This window comes from Pongo pygmaeus, chromosome 4 (genome assembly GCF_028885625.2).
Source record: "Pongo pygmaeus isolate AG05252 chromosome 4, NHGRI_mPonPyg2-v2.0_pri, whole genome shotgun sequence".
Taxonomy (NCBI): Eukaryota; Metazoa; Chordata; class Mammalia; order Primates; family Hominidae; genus Pongo; species Pongo pygmaeus.
Genome location: NC_072377.2, coordinates 121,742,752 through 121,758,378, shown reverse-complemented (window position 1 = coordinate 121,758,378; position 15,627 = coordinate 121,742,752). Strand labels below are relative to the sequence as shown.

Here is a 15,627-nt window from a genome sequence, read left to right as displayed (position 1 = left end):
CTGGATAGAGAAACTGTGGTATATACATACCATAGAATACTACTCAGCCATACAAAATAATGAAATTACATCCTTCGTTGCAACATGGATGGAACCGAAGCCCATTATCTTAAGTGAAATAACTCAGAAACAAAAAGTTAAATACCACCTGTTCTTGCTTATAAATAAGAGCTAAACAATGTATACATGTGGACATACAGAGTGGAATAATAGACTTTGGAGACTACAAAAGGCGAGACAGTGGGAGAGGGGTAAGGGATGAAAAAATACCTAAAGAGTACAATGTACATTATTTGGGTGATGGTTACACTAAAACTCAGACTTCACTGCTCGCAATATATCCATGTAACAAAAATGCATGTGTGCCCCTAAAATCTATAAAAATTAAATAAATAAATAAATAAATAAATGGTACAATAAAACCTCATTGAGTAGCCAGTAGAATTGTCTAAAAATAATGATTAGAAACTTAATGCATATATTAAATTTCTTAGTTTGCTCTCAGGCATTTGCATTATTATTTAATAGTTAAATGTAATAATTTTTATTGTAACATTTTATAAAAATATGAATTTTGCATATTGTTTTCTATGTAGAAAGTACACATCAGAACTGCCACAATGATACTGCAATGAATCTCACGTACTGGGCATCTTTTTTCTTAGCCTGATTTCCCCAGAAATTGGAGCTTGAGGCAAAGGCTTATGAGCTACTACTGTTTTAGGAAATGTAGTCCCAGAGAGCTGACCTGAGAGACCAACGGAGAGAAAGAGTATTTAAAAAGTAGCGTATACTACAAAAATGTGCTATTGAATTAGTGGCGATTGCCTGATCTCAAAGAAGCATTCTCTAAGAAAACATATAAACTGCATTTCAAAACAGTCTATCCAGAGGGAAAAAGTGATAAAAAATGTTTTCCCCAGTGTCTCCCATGTGTCAAAGATTGTCTCTGGGGAAATTGGAAAATCTTCATACTTCCACATTGTATATATATGGTAGTAAACTAAATCCCATAGCATTATGTGCCTTTGGCATCCAAAGATAGCCGTAGGGCAGGAGGCAAGAGGTTCAGGGCACATGCATGAGGCATGGTACTGTTAGGCTGCATTTGTTGGAGCCAATGCAGAGCAGGTGACCACAATAGTAGCTGTAACAAGGCATAGTGAAGCTACAAATGATGTGACATGATGCATATGAGAAGTGGTTTTCCAATTGTTGCAGGCATCAGAAGCACCTGGGGGCCTTGTTACAACACAGATTGCTGAGTGCCATCCCCACAGTTTCTGATTCATTAGGTCTGAGATAGGGCCCAAAAAATGCATTTTTAGCAAGTTTGGGTGATGCAATGCTACTGACCCCAGACTACACTTTGATAAATCCTGCATAAGTCTACAGTCCAGTATTCCTTCCACACATATTCCCCCAGGTCCAGGTGGGCTAGTGTATATTAGTGAACTCCTAAAATTTCTTCTAGGTATGATCTATTTCCTCCAGACCACAGACTTCACTTTTCTGAATGGCTTATGCTGAAAGTGGACTCTGCTTATCCACCTAGAGACATTAAAAATGGTTGGGGAGCATCTTGAGTAGAAAAGATGCTATCTTCTGAGCTATGTTCCTCAAATGGGGCTTTTGTAAAGACTGCTGGGATGAGGCTGCTCATGTCTGGCAAGGGGAAAGAGTGGCTTTTGCCAGCCTGGAGGGTTCAACAGAAGCTGGAAGACCAATATTCTTATCGCTAGAATCCTCAACCAAAAACTTCTTTTCTGTGGTTATCCATTTTTCCCATTCATCTAGACAGAGTGATATATTTTATGAGAAGATGGGAATAAGGTAAATCTAAAAATAATTTTAAGAAGTTTACTTTCAGTCTACCAAGCTCCATGTAATAACTATTGTGTATCTGTAATTTAGACTTTTGAAAGCAGTAGAAAAATATTTGATGAAGGTGTTAATTGAGCAATAAGTATATCTAGAGTTATGAATACTTGGTATAAAATGTAGGCTCCAACTATACAGATCTATTGTAAAAAGCAGACTATAGATAGAGACATGATTCTTTGCTTTTTGTAAAGATTATCTGTTATGAGGTTTTTTTTTAGTTCCCTCGAAACAATTACTATAGGTGTCAAAATCACAAAATCAGCAAAATTACATCATATTATCCATTAGGAACATGCCTGCAAAATAAGAAATGAGGTTTATAAGTACAGAGAAACATCAGCAATCACATCCCGTTACAGCTAATTTACAAGTGATTGCTCTTGCTGACCTTGTAGATATAGAGGAGAAGCCCTTTCTGTGGCCCCAAGGGAGCTAATGTTTAATTGAGTTAATAATTTAATAATAGAAACTATTAGAGGATTTGTGATGTAAAAAGTAAAGGATGAAAACATTCTACAGAAAGCAGAACATTTGGACAATTTCTACTCAATCATTCAATATTTATTGAACACCTGTCTTACACTAAGATCCTTGCTAACAACAGCAAAGTGCAAAGATGATAAAAAATACTTTTGCCCTCTAGAAAATCATATACTACTATGAGAGATAATGGGTAAAAAAATTGCAAAAATCTGTGAAAAGGAAATTTTTTTTGAATTTGGGACAAGTATGATGGAATTCCTTGAAGAAATGCTGTTTCTGAAGTACATAAGCCAGAATTTAATTTCTAGAATAAGTAAACCCTATAATGTACATGGTACATTTAATATTTAAATCAAATAATAACATATATTTACTTTAATGCATTTCGCATACACACAACTTCAAGAAGCACAGATAATTCATAGCGTACTCTGTCTACTTTTCCTGAACCTGACCTTGGTCCAGCCTGTCTCATGTTTGACATAGGGCTGATGTTACTGTGAAAATGTGGTGAAAGGAAGAAAGAAAGAGAGAGAGAGAGAGGGAGGGAGGGAGGAAGGAGGAGAAAGAAGAAAGAAAGAAAGAAAGAAAGAAGGAAAGAAAGAAAGAAAGAAAGAAAGAAAGAAAGAAAGAAAGAAAGAAAGAAAGAAAGAGAAAGAAAGAAAGAAAGGAGGGAGGGAGGGAAGGAAGGAAGGAGAAGAAAGAAAGCAAAGAAAGAAAGAAAGAGAAAGAAAAAGAAAGAAAGAGAAAGAAAGAAAATAAGGAAGGAAGGAAGGAGGAAAGAGAAAGAAAAGAAAGAAAGAAGGGAAGAAATGACTTTTATAATTGGAAGTGTGTTTCTATGTCACTAAATGTAACTCTCATTCATAACACTTGTTATGAATTGGCTGTTTGGATAAATGTGGAGTAGTGGGAATTCTGAACTGACCTGTGTTCAGACCATTTCTTAGCCACTCCTTCCATAAAATAAAAATCACGCCACAGATACTCTGTAAGAAAACATGTAAATAGAATGCAAAATATAAAGACAATAAACTCCCCAAAGGGACTTTCTTGTAGGGAATAATTTATTTTATTTAATCAAAGTATGCATTAGGTTAATATTAAATTTCAAAAATTAACTCTCTAAATATTAAGTCCTATTACTTTTTAAAAAAATAAAATTTATTACAAGGAAGTACCAAATATTCCAAATAAGATTTGAAAGTACCAAATATTATTGGATATGGGTCATACCTTGTGAATATAAAAGAAAGAAAGCATAAAACATTTTTGCTCTTCTTTTTCTTCTCCTCTCCTTCTCTGCCTTTATTGTCTTTCTCCTCCTTTCCCTTCTCTCCTTACCTGTCTTCCTTCTACTCCTGCTTTATTAAATATAAAGAACCTTGGCTTCATCAAAGAACAGCCAAATGATTTGGGAGCTCAGAATATGGTGATGTTTTGCTAAGTGAAGCGATGTGAACTTTGCCTTCAAGAAGGAGGAGTTCATCACTCCTTCTTGTCCAGATAAGAAAGTAAAAAAAAAAAATTGCCCAGATAAGAAGTAAAATGGATTTGGGATAAAGGCTAATATGGTCTGCCATGCATGGTAGTTACAGATTTTTTGATTAATATTCCTTTTTAACCTTTTGACAGAATTAAAAAGTGATGCATCAGTCATAACCAATAAGACTGAATAAGATGCCTTCCCTCTTTACACCTATCTGAGATGCCAACTAAGGGAGACTTAGAGCATGAGTTCTGAACTGAAAAGCCAAGAGAGAATGTTCCTCTTTATTTCAAATGCCTTATTTTGACATCTTCCCATGACTTATCCTGAACCTATAATAGGGAGACTATCTCTTCTTCTTTTTTCTGCTTGATTGTATATCTCTCCTCATCCTTTCCCCAAAGCCAATGTAAGACTCAGCAACAGCACTGTCCCAATTAATATTCTAGTTGTTAAATGAATACTAAAGCTACTTCAACAGGTATATCTGGGACACCATTTTGTTTATGATATTGTTTCCACAGGAAAATGCATTCCAGATTAACAAAATAGCAACTTTACAATAATTTGGGTTAGAAAAAGTCATTGGTATGTTGAGCACTTACTTGTGTAAGAAGTTAAAGGACATGGAATTCAACAGTGGCACTGTTAGCCCTCTGATTTGGGTTTTTCATGTCCTCTGTGACTGGGCAAGGACAGTTGGGAGGCAAACACTGCTTCAATCTTTTTTTTTTTAATTTTACAGTAGACAATGCCAAAAGGTAGATGGCTATTTTAAATGTCATCTTTTGTTGATTGGTTTATAGCGTAATCTTTTTATAAAGGTCTACCAAAAAGTAAGGAAATGGTATTTGATTTCACACTGAGAGGAAACTGTGCAGCACAAATAATTATGAAAGAAAGTAAAAGTGTTTATAGTCCATGAGAAGCATAAAACTATACTAAAAGAACAATATGAATGCGTTGCATCCACTCTCTTTGATCTTTTGAATTAGAAGTTTCAAGTACCTTTAATACCTGGTAAGAAGGTGGGATTGTAATTGTTTTACTAATAAAAATGTATTTGAGATTTCACCAAGCTTCATCTATTTTTCTCAGAATTTTATGATCTAAATCTAACCCCTCAGCTGGCTTCCTTCAACTTTTTGCATTTCCACTTTACCTGCAATCTTCTCATAGTCACCCAGTGACATCTCTCTTACTGATGACAAAGCTATTATTTTTTTCTTAGTAGTTTGTCCCTGAACTTTTTGTTAAAGATTATGTCTTATTACCACTTCAAAACGACTTCTTTTCCCATTTTTCTAAATATATCAAAATGAATAAAACAGTAATTTTGAAAAGTAGTTCTGTGGAAATTTCCATACTTTTCCTTTCTTTAAACAATGTATCTTTCATCTAGAGGTGAAAGTCACTTTTGATAACTAATACTATTGTTCAAGATATGTCTTTATTGAAGAGAAAATAAACACTTCTAATTCTTTACTTTATTTTTATGTTGTGAAGCTAAGTAAGGTGAAACAAAGCAACCAGAAATTTAAAAAATATGTATTCTGATTGAAAACTAGCACACTGAGTTTTCTACTATGAGAATAATATGGTTTTAGGTTTATTGGAACTTTGAGAAAGCAAACTTTGAATGAAGCAACTCTAGCACTTGGAAAGCTTTTCAAAGGCACAGAAAACCTCTGCCAATAGAGTGAAGAAAGCACAAGAAACAGCAGGAGAAATTATTTCTTAAGTGTAAATTAATAAAAATATTATTTCTTACTTCAAAAAGTACTTAGAATAATCATTGCCTTATGTAAGAATCACACGTAAAATATGTGTTATTTTCCATGAAACTTAAACGTACATAGAAAAATGTTCCATCCCAACATCCCCGTGCCGATCCTTGAGTATACTGAAAGATTAAGCAGATACTCTGCCAATGGTCTGAGATTTAAGCTCAGTCTTAAGTTTAGCCAGAAGATAAGAAGCAAATTCTTCTGTGAATCACACTGAAAGACCGTCTTACCAATCCCAGATGGAGGGAATTTAATCACTTACTTGCCATGCCAAAGCTTCAGGTATATCAGACCCTTTTCCACACCACCCCACATCATCCTCTCAGACTCACCTTGTTCTGTAAATAGCTTCTGGTAAGACTGGACTTAGGTATATTGACAGTGCCTTGGTTCAAACAGTCTCTGCATGAGTTTTTCTTTCTTCCTGGGCTTTTCCAAGTCCTGATGTGGAGCAGTGTTGAGAGACTGTATGGCATGCATATACACACAGCTCAAGGGTATAAGATATTACTTGCATTTCAAGATAGGTGTGTCATGGGCTTTTTGCTTAGAGATCTTTTGTGGAAATTTTGAGAAACATTTTATTTACTCCTCTGAAGGACTTCAAGAGATCTATCTCCAACTGATGCATCCACTGGGCAATCCGATAATGTATGTTTGGGTGGACTCTTTTTCCTTTGCTGTCCACTCTTGCTGGAAACTCATTTAGCTCTCTAAATTGAGGTTCCATTGCTTTCTAAATAAACCACCTATGTACAAATCCTTTACAGTCTCTGCTTTTGATGAAAAACCAAGCTAAATTAGAGAGGAATCTAAATCCTATTTAGAATACTCATAGTAGTTTTGAGGTAGAACTATCAATTTTCTAAATCTGCACAGCCAACAAGACTCATACAGAGATGTATGTGTAGGCACAAGAGAGTGGAATTGAATTAAGATCTTATTCAATATTACTCAAAGCTTACTACATGATGCTACTTACAATCAGTGAAAGTTGCTCCTACTTTTACTATTCTACTAGTTTGTTTTTATTTTTTTAACTACCTTGATAAATCTCAACCTACAAAGCTCTCTCTCATTTTCTTTTATCAAGGTGTCCTGTCTTAGGCTGTACTCTCCGGTATCTTATCCAAACATTTTCCAAAACTTGCTATCTATTGTAGGCTATTCTTTATTATGAGATTTGGAAGTGACCTTAAAATCTAATTACCTCATGAGTCTGATGAAAAACACTGAGGCTCATAATTGGCATAATATCTGACCCAAGGTACCACAAATCGTTCATAGCCTAGATAAATCACTTTGCGTATTGTCTTTATTTCAAATGGATACACAGAACTAAAATTATTTCCATTAAAGAAGTAAACATGGTATTAACAAATAAAATATTTCCTCCATGATGTATGTTCATAGTATTTTGTTTTATTCTTTTCACAAAAATATAGTAATTCATGTGCTTTATTATGTTAATCACACTTGCTTAAAACATTGTATTTCATCCTCCAATTAGCTACATATACTCACAAAAAAACCACTAAAATATTTACAGTAATGCAATGAGTCAAATTTTATATTTCATAATACGTTTATTATTAAAGTAAAAAAAGTTTTATAAACAGCATACTGATGGAACAAAGATGATATATATGCACAGTATTGCAATACAAGTGGAAAAAGATAATGTCATATATCCAATCTTTTGTGTTTGGTTGTTTGTTTATCAATACCTTTTGGATTTCAGGTACAAAGGACAGAGTTTATCATACTGTCTATTGCACATAATCAACTTTGTTTAATGAAAGTTTCCTTTCTTGCTTTATTCATTTATCTTTAATTCATTCATTTATATTAATATATATCACTTTCCTTTGCTTCTTCCTCAGGCAACAATTATAATGTATTTAATTTTATTTGAAATTCTTTTAGAAAATGCAAATTGTATAATGTGAAGATATTTTAATTTACTTAAATGGTATTATATATGTCATTATAGTTCTCATTTTTTTCACTAAGATTTATTCTTAGAGACCAATCAGAGTTTTACTTCTGTTAAGAATATAGAAAGCCATAAGAGAACGTTGATCCCACCCAACAATAAGTAAAACAAAGAAAATATACAGAACCAGAGTTATTGGGGTTTCGTTTGTTTGCTTGCTTGTTTGCTTGCTTTTCAATTCTTCAATGAGTTGAAATCCCAAGGCAATGAGGTACTTTGATTTTCAAAGGGTAACAAATTCCTCTAAGGAAAGAAAGGACCGGCCGCGCTAAGTATTGTGCCCTGGCAAAGCACATCAAACAGAGATGACACTCATTGAAGTGAATAAGAAGAAAAAATCTTCAATGTTAACAAACATATAAACAGAGAGTGTGGGCTAGTGGGACAGGTTAATATTCTTGAGAGTTCTAAATACAAAAGTAGTCTTCACCCACTTGCCAGATCTTTCTCATGAGCCTCCACCAGGTGTCCATGAGAAAGAGTAGAATCAAAAAAGGCCACCTGAGAAAGTCTCCGTTAATGATGAAACACTGAGGTAAGTTGCTTCTATAGAACAGGTATGAAACCCACAATTAACTCTTCTCTCATATAAAGCAAAAACTGTCTTCCTCTAGGTAAGGGGCAAGAAAACTTTCAGCTTAGATTCCAGAAATAGGTAAGCTGCCTCTGGAGAAAATATAAAATAAAACCTGTCTGTCTTTTAGAGAAAATCTTTCTTCTTTTTATCCCAAGCAAAGGTTGGCTGCTGCTGGAGAAAGGATAAATCCTCTGTTGTTTCAAGGCTCCTACACAAATACAAAGCACGATGCTGTTGCTACTGGAAGAGAAGTGAAAAAAACTGCTTATGTTCAAGACCGCCTGGACAAGACTTCTTAACTATGAAAGGCAGTTTTGTTGCTGTGGAGGAAAAGACAAAAATACTGAGAATAGGCTCTCTCCACATTCTCTGAGACTCAGAGTTAAATAGACTAATAGAAGTCTCAATCCCTCAGACAACCTGATAGAAGCAGAGGCATACCAATTCCCAGGAGTTAATGCTGTTTACTTTAGTCTCTGTTGTTCTTTTGCATACAATACCTAAATCTAATTTTAAAAATCACAAGAGACATGAATAAGCATGAAAAAAAGAACTCATCATCAAGGGAGAAAGCAGTCAACAGAACCAGACTCAGAAATGAAACATATTTTGAAACTATTTGACTAGGACTTTTAAATAATTATAATGAATATGTTCATTAATCTATGGAAAATAAGAACAGTGTGGAACAGATGAAGAATTTTAGCAGTAAGATAGAAACTATAAAGGAAATCCTGTGAAATGAAAGATTAAGAAAACATGATATCAAAGTTGAAAAATTTTTTCACATGCTTATATGCAGACTAAAGGCATTACAGAAAGTTAACAGTGAATTAGAATATATTTTGATTAAAGTTTTCCAAAATATAATGTGTGTGTGACTGTGTGTGTGTAGAGAGAGAGAGAATGAAATATAGTGAAAAAATAAAATATCCAAGACCATTAATAAATGATCTAATATATGTGTAATTGGACTCCCAGCCTTAGATGAGAGAGACAAAGAGAATAGAGTTGTAGAAGCATTTGAAAAGATAATGGGTGAGAACTTTACCAAATTAATGAAAGACTAAGTAAACTACAGCTCTAATAAATTCAGAGAACTCAAAACTGCATAAATATAAAGAATAACATACATAGACATATCATAGTCAACCTACTGAAAACCAAAGATGAGTAAAAAGTAATAAAGGTTGGACAAGCTAGAAACACACCTTACATAAAGGAACAGAGGTAACAATTATATTAGATATATCATTTAAAAGTATGCAGTCCAAAGAAAATGAGGTAATATATAGTACTGAAAGAAAAATAGCCAAACCAAAAGTTTAAAATAAACATTAAAAGCAGTTATTTAAGCAGAAATAATATAACAGATACATTTATAAATACACAAAAAAAGAGGTATAGCAATGTAAGAAAATGTATAAACTATATTTTTCCTTATTTTAAATCTCTTGAAAAGTCAAATGTGTAAACCAAAATAATAACATATATTTTGGGAGTTATAATATATGTAGAAGTAAAATGAATGACATAAATAGCACAAAGCAAGATGGGGAGAAAATGAATGTATATTCTATGTTGTTATACTACATGTAACGTAGTATAATATTATTTGAAGGTAGACCATTATAAGCTAAATACACATACACACACACAGAGAGAAAGACAGAGACATATGTATATAAAACCCTATAACAATCACTAAAACAAAAAGAGAAGAAATAAGTGTAACTAATAAATAATTAGTGGAGATAACATGAAATAATAAAAATAATTCAAGAAGACATGGAAAGAGGAAAATTAGAACAAAGAACAGATATTACAAATTGAAAAAAAAGTAAAAAGAAATATTTGAACCCAAACATATCCATGATTATTTTAAATGTAATTGTTTTAAACACTCCAATAAAAAGACAAAGATTATCAGTTTGGATAACAAAGCCATACCGAATTGCATGCTGTTTACAAAATATATATGTAAATACACATACAGAAAAAGCAAAAGGATGGGAAAAGATACACCATTAAAATAATAATGAAAAGGAAACTGTAGTGGCTATGTAAATATGATACAAAGTATAATTCAAAACAAGAAATTCTACCAGGGAGTAAAATCAACTAATTGATATTTAAAGAACTTTCAACTTAACAGAATGGACATTAGTTTCAAGTGGACATGAAACATTTAACAAGAGAAATTATAATTTCAGCCACAGAGCAAAATCAATAAATTTAAAAGAATTGAAATTATAAAACACGTATTTTCTGACCATAATAGAACTAAACTATATATTAACATATATATTTTATATATATCACATATATTTATATATCAAATATATATATAAAAAACAGCAATATGTATGGGAAATTCTCAAGTAATTACAAAGTAAACAACACATTTCTATGTAGCCCATGTTTCAAAGAAAGCAAAGGCAAATTAGACATTTTGAACTAAATAAAGATGCTAATGGTATATCAAAGTTTGTGGAATACAGCTAAAACAATGTTCTGAAAGAAATTTGTAGCATTAAATACTTATAATACAAGAAAAGTCTCAAATAGTGATATTAGCTTCTAATATAATAAACTGGATAGAGAAGAAAATCTCAAAGCAAGTAGAAGAAAGTAAATAATAAATGTAAGAGCAAAAGTTAATTTAAAAAGAGAGAAAACTAAAGAAAAAGCAAATAAATGCAGATTTTTTAAAAAGATTGATGAAATTGTTATAACTTTAGGTAGATTGATCAATATCAGGAAGGATATATATAATATATATAAATATTATATATATTTATTTATATATCCATTTTGCCATAAATACATCTAATTCACTGTTTTGAATCACTGAAAGATTTATCATGGTATACATTTACTTACGTTTACTCACATTTTCTGGTGATGTCACCCAAATTGTCTGTAACACCTGACCACCATAAACATTGTTGTAATTAACACATTCTCACATGGGTATGAGAATTGCTATGAAATATGTGTCTGAACATATTAGGACAGCATTGAAGAAAACTAATTTGCCCTCTCAACTGCACTTGCATGTCTTTAGTGCATATACCTACCTGAGAGGTTATAGAGACTTATGTGAGAGAGGTTTTAGAGACACTCAGGCTCTGACCTAGGTGACATCTCATGATCTTAGCTTCATAAGCTACCCGATACATTTTCAGAAATTATTTTTTTCATCTCTGATTGTTCTCGTCTGATTGGTCCATAGTCATTGCTTTTTAAATCATCTTCTTACCTTATGTTCTCTGAAACTGGTCCTCCTCAGTAACGCTGTTTCACAGCAGTCTTTCAATTCCTCCTTTTAATTAATTAATTCATGTTTTCTCTTCTATCCCATTCAGGCTTGCTGGCTCTCTGAGAGACTGTCTCTTCTCAGATTTCAGTTTGATTTTAACATTTTTCTTATGTGCTCTGACCCATTCTTATTTCCAAACATAAAAAACAAAAGCCAGCTAGATGCCCAGATTTTCAATAATCTGTTATCTTGAAAAACTCATACACTCAACTTCACCCTAAACTCATCTTCATCACACTTGGAAAGATGAATTGAGTGATTAACATCTATAGTTCGAATACATTTGAATGTGTGATTAGAAGTTGTGGGCTCAAGCTGTTTTCTTTTTTTTTTATGAGCAGAACTAAAGACATTGCCTTTAAAAAAATTTGCAGTTACATAAACAATTAGTTTATCTATAATACACCACTACATTTGTGACCATTCTTTAGTGCCTTTTTCAATAAAGTATTAAATTAATCATGGATTTTTCTCTCAGCTGCTTGATTTATATTCTGAATTCAAATTTCCTGCATTGCATGTCACAGGCATAAAATAATATTTTTCTGCTTTTCTGTAATTAAACACAAAGGAGTAATTGTGATATTTATGTTTACCATAAAATCTAAGTGATATTTAAGAATTTTCATAAAAAGGACACTATAGAACTGTTGTTTTTATGATTTATGGAAAAGACAATTCCAGTGTACTAGATTACACCTTAATGAAGTGAATAATCCCTAACTTGCAAAAAGCACAGGAAAAGGAATCTAAGGAGTAGTTACTATGTGATGTACAAGAGACTAAGGAGTACGCAAACTGTAGAAAGTCCTAACTGATCGTTGAAAATGAGCATCCTAGGCACAGTTGTATCTTATACACCTCTTCCTCACATCCTCAGAACCTTCCTGCACTCCAGCCATTGCTGTGGCAAGTAGTTGGAGTAATATGATAACACTGTACCATAAAGGTAGTATCACTTGTCTCCACCTCAACCCTGGAGTTTCTCTGTTACCACCTCATGGGATGTATTAAGAAACCTGTTCAGCCATCCTGATGCATACACAAACTTGAAAGTACTTACCAAAATGATAAAGCAAAACCATGAAGAGAGTGGAATAGTCCTTTGAAAGATAATATGTACAATATAACACTTAAAGACCCACAGGATTGTAAGGTTAATTGGATAATTTATTGTATTTCTTTGGCTTAAAACAATGCACAGATAGTTGAATTTTTTCTCAGACACTATTAAATCCCTAATGCCATTCAGCTCACTACATTTTATATATTTCCCAGGCAGCTGTCAAAAGGAAAAGAAAAAAAGTAACTCTAATTAGAAGAATGAAGTCCTATTAGTACTTTTCCAACAAGAACTTGCCTTCTCCTCTTAATGTGGACACTAGAGGAAAAGCATTTACTTAATGTTTTTTAATTCACCGTACTATCAACGAAGCAAAAACCTCTTTTTATAGCACCAGAGATATCTTATTAACAGAAGTTATAATCTAACTCTTATTAACATTCCCACAACATTATATCCAGCAGATAAAACCTTCAGGCTCTTCTTTTTTAATATTTGCATAGTCCCCAAAGAGATTCATCAATTTCATTTATCCAAAGTAACATGTACAGTTATTTGTAAAAGTCAAACATAAATTTGTAAGCAGACTCCCCAACACATTCACACATAAGCTGATTATGTTCTTTAGTTTGCTAATGAATTTTGTCATTCACTCAGTAGATGTCAAGGAGCCGTAAAGTTGATATCATGCATGGGGCCTTTGGTTTCTGGAAATAAGGGAGTTAAGCTAGCTACTTTGAAAGGTCTTTTGGCTACAATATGACTACAATCTGGATAAAACATACTTTGAAAGACATTGAGGTCAAGGTCAAATAAGGAAAATCTCCAAAGACTAAAAATTAAGACCAAAGCACCACCGCCACCACCACAACAAAACGATGAACTTTAATGAGAGAAAGCAGCTGTGAATGGTACATAATTGCCCTGGGAACTAATACCACTAGTGATGATGCAATTAGAGCCAAGGCCTTGGGAATACCAGTGGAAGAGCTAGACCTAATATCACTGGATTAAGATTGAAACACTGAGGAGGTTAAAGTAGCTTCAGATTAATAGCAGGTTCTTGGATCCGGCAGGAACAAATAAAATTCTCTTTGGAGGTTAACATCACTGAGTCAGACCCAGTTTTTTACAAGCTAACTTCAACCAAGTATAGCTAATATATTTTAATCATAAAAACAGACCTAGCTGGGCGCGGTGGCTTATGCCTGTAATCCCCGCACTTTGCGAGGCCGAGGCTGGCAGATCACAAGATCAGGAGATAGAGACCATCCTGGCTAACACAGTGAAACCCCATCACTACTAAAAATACAAAATCAAAAATTAGCCCGGCGTGGTGGCGGGCACCTGTAGTCCCAGCTACTTGGGAAGCTGAGGCGGGAGAAGGGCCTGAGCCCGGGAGGTGGAGCTTGTAGTGAGCCCAGATCGTGCCACCGCTCTCCAGCCTGGGCGGCTGAGCGAGACTCCGTCTCAAAAACAAATCAACCAACCAACCAACCTAGAAAACACAATAACATGAGGTAGAGTAAGCAGAAACTAAAAAGGCAACAACTTTAGGCCTCTCAAAGACTTCAGATAATATAATTATCATAGAAAATATAAAATCATGTAATATATTCAAGAGAAAAAGAAGAAAGTTTTTTTTAAGTGAACAACCGAAAATAAACTATTACAATTCCAAAACTTATCTGGAAAAGAATAAATGAAATTCTAGAACAACAATTTACAATTTACAATTAATTTGTAGGTAAGAAAGCAGCCAATGGTTATAAAAGAATTGGAAGATAGATGTGGAGCAAGTACGTCATAGTTTAGAGATAAAAGAAAATGGGAAATATGAAAGAATGTTAAAAGAACTAAGGGATAAACTAGAAGGTCTGCTTTCTACTTGTAATCTCAAGAGGGAATAGAAAAATTCAATGTGGCTAATGGTTTCTATGCAAAGAAGAAAACTTTATGAAAAGATATTTACAACCTGGGCAACAAAGTTAAGATCCCATATGTTTAAAAAATAAAAATTTAAAAAATAGCCAAGCATATTGGCATATGCCTGTAGTTCCAGTTACTCAAGAAGCTGAGGTGGGAGGATAGCTTGAGCACAGGAGTTTGGGGCTGCAGTGAGTTATGATCATAACACTGCACTCCAGATTGAGCAGCAGAGTAAGACTCTGTCTCTAGAAGAAGAAAAAAAAAAGAGAAAGATTTAAAAGGCTTAAATAAGTGGAATGATATACCACATTCATAGACTAAAAGACTCCTTATTGTAAATATCTACCAAGCTGTTGTTTAAAATTTATATCTTGGTATAAATCACAGTAAAATGTTTGAACAATATTTTAGAGGAAATTTTGCATATGTATACCAGGAAAGACATAATGTTCATAACAGTATTGTTCATAGAATTGAAAAAAACAGAAATGATGCATTGACTAGAACGTGGCTAAATAAAGTTTGCAATAATCACGGTGGTATATTATGAAAGAATGAGAAGAATAAATTGCAACTACATAAAACAACATGGATAAATGTGAGAAATATAATGAGGGAGAAACACAATTCATAGTGGAAAACATAATTTTGATAATTCATAATGCTCAAAACCAAGAAAGCTAAGCAACATATTGTTTAACACTTAAATATATAGTAGTACTATTTAAAAAACTACAACAAACAAATGATAAGCACAAAATTAAGAGTAGTTTTTGTTCTAGTAGGGAAGTTAGAAATTAAATATGGGAAGAACAGATAATAGGTATTAATATTACTAGTGTTTTAATAGTTTATAAGTTTGATAGGTCATAGTTAATGTTTTAATTAACTTTTAAATTTACTTAAATGTTAGATGTATTGCTTAATATCTATCAAATATTATATAAAAATATATCTTGAATTTATACACAGTTCTAAGATTGCTTACTCAAACCTTATTTTTATTTTATGCAAAATTTCAAAAATGTATTTATCCATAGTCTTAGGCCACAAAAAATCAGAAGCAGCACATTGAAAGTTAGAAGAAAAAGTTTGGA

The 15,627-nt window shown here is 33.1% G+C and overlaps 1 protein-coding gene across 1 annotated transcript in view; it reads right to left on the bottom strand.

The window, feature by feature from the left end:
* Positions 1 to 15,627, bottom strand: part of LOC129036989 (uncharacterized) — a 170,635-nt gene that overhangs the window by 132,193 nt on the left and 22,815 nt on the right. The window lies entirely within an intron of this gene.